This window comes from Psammomys obesus, unplaced genomic scaffold, assembly GCF_907164565.1.
Source record: "Psammomys obesus unplaced genomic scaffold, mPsaObe1.curated_primary_1811, whole genome shotgun sequence".
NCBI classification, from domain to species: domain Eukaryota; kingdom Metazoa; phylum Chordata; class Mammalia; order Rodentia; family Muridae; genus Psammomys; species Psammomys obesus.
In genome coordinates this window covers 2,847,722-2,850,062 of record NW_026593286.1, presented here as the reverse complement: position 1 = coordinate 2,850,062, position 2,341 = coordinate 2,847,722, and positions in this window count along the sequence as shown.

The window sequence follows — 2,341 nt, the reverse complement described above, 5'->3', positions numbered from 1 at the left end:
AGGTGGGCCAGGTTCCATGCTAACAGCTCTGAATTCTGTGTCTCTATCTCACATGGTGCAATCGAGAGACAAAGCTGTAGGGTGTTAAGGACCCTGAGTATCTCTCAGTCAAGAACAGGCCAGAGCTAGGAAACAAACAACCCACTGCCTAGGCCCTGACAACTTCACAGAAGACCTAAACAGTCACCAAGTGGTCCCCAGTAAGGCCGTAGTGACCACCTGCTTATTCACACACCCTATCTTGCTCTTTCACCCCCAGTTCTTTCCAGGACCACCTCCCAAATAAATGCCTTACACTAGCTTTTCCTCTCAGCCTGGCGCTAAGGAATTCCAAGTTAGATTATCCATCCACACTGGCACTGGCCAGTCGAGGGCTGGGGATGTAGTTAATAGGATGCTCTCCTTGCGGCACGAAGCACGGTTCCGCCCCCGGTGCAGCACGGGACCAGGTGTGGTGCGCACCTGTAATCCTAACACTCAGGAGGCTGAAGCGGGGGACCGGAAGGTCAGGGTTATTGAGGCTATGCTGGGATACACGAGACCATATCTCAAAAAGGGGGAGGAAGAAGGAACAACTGAGGCCAGTCAAGCAGACATGAGCAAATTCTCACAACTAAGCAGGCCTGACCCTGCTTTAACTTCAGGAAATCTGGCACATTCAGAGCAATATGGCCACAGACAGACCTGAGTAAAATTTCTAAAACAGGTAAATCATATGTGGCGCCCATCATTCCAGGACAGCAAAGCAGTGCACAGGTCCCTGGCTGTGCCCCCCACACACACACACACAGTTTCAGAGACAGAATTCTCTGCTAGCCACAGAACCTTCCTCTGAAGCAATGTCCAAGCTGGTGGGAGAGTACCAAGACCCACCAGTCACGTCTATCCCCAGCAAAGAGCGCCGGACATAGTGACTGCCGTCCCTGGCAGTCCTGGCTGCCATCCCTGCCCTCAGCCCATGGGCTCCACAGGTTCACAAAGCCATGGACAGATGTCCCGGGTCCACAAAAGCTAATTTCCTCCTTTTCAGAGCCACGTGTGCTGAAATACAGGCTCGGAAGCCCCAGGTCTCTCAATCACTCCGTGTGAGATGGAGACACCAGAATTTACAGCCGTTAGTGTGGAACCTGGCCCACCTGGGTGAGTAGTAAGCTAAAAATAGGCATGACTAATGCGGGCGGGGAGGGTAGACCGCAGTTCCAGCAAGAGCACACCCCCCCCCCCCCCCGCCCCAGCAGCACCTAAGGCAGCCAAGGAGCAGAAGCCTGCCTGTACCCCATGTGAAGCCCAGCATGGGCAGGACACACAGCGCACGTCTTTGGCACCAGCCTTGTGTGAGTCACATGGTTAGGGAGGGCCCTGGGGCCGGCGCCTCACGTTCTGCTGAGCGTATCTGGAACCATCTGGCCAGGCGCTGGAGCCTGCTTGGAGTCCCTGGATAAACACGTCCCGTCACTTAGGAAAACAGGATTCTATTTTCCTTACTTGACAAAGCAAGCCTCTCGGGGGTAGTTACAAAAATGTATGCAGGGGTATGGGAGGGAGTTCACCAGCTAACTAGAACAGGAAGCCTAAGGTCTTTGCACAGCACAATACAGAGAAAGGTTAGAGAAAGCAAGAGTAAGAGAAACGAGCCCCGATGGATCTGTATTCACAGTGACCAGATTTTACAGTTACACATGCTCTGATTTACACGCAGGCTCAATTCCAGAGCTGTTTCCAAGGTAATTGTTTGGAGTTTGGGATGGATTTTTCCCACAGAAAGTGCTTACTGGCGGTAAACTTAACCCGTTGATAGCCTTCTCCCACATCCAATGAACTGAATACATCAATGCTTCACTTTTCCAGGTCCTTCAACACTGTATGTATCATCACTTCAGTGGGAAATTAATGTTTATGAATAAATCAAGGGATTCTCTCTTGTTCCTCTATAAACCCCCACACACACACACACCTCAGTAAGTTGAACAGGGGACAGGTAAGCAGAAAGAGATGACCAGAGCTGAGTGTGAATGTCACTCTCTGACAAGACACTCAATGTCTCTGAGCCTTGGTCACCTCACCTGCAGTCCTTACTTGTGCTATTGTCCTTGGTGTTAGTAGGTGGTAGAGAGTATATAGTGCCCAAGGAACAGTGCTCGGTCCCAAGCAGTGCTTGACGAGTGGCGGCTCTGGCCTCTACTTCTATGCACAGAGAAAACTGAAGGGGAGTTTCAACATGTCACTAACAAAGGGATGAACCATGTCTATTTTTTTCTTACTTTGGTCATCATATCTGGTTTATGGCATTCTCTAATGCCATAAAAATAATCTAATGATAGATAGATGGATGGGTGGGTGG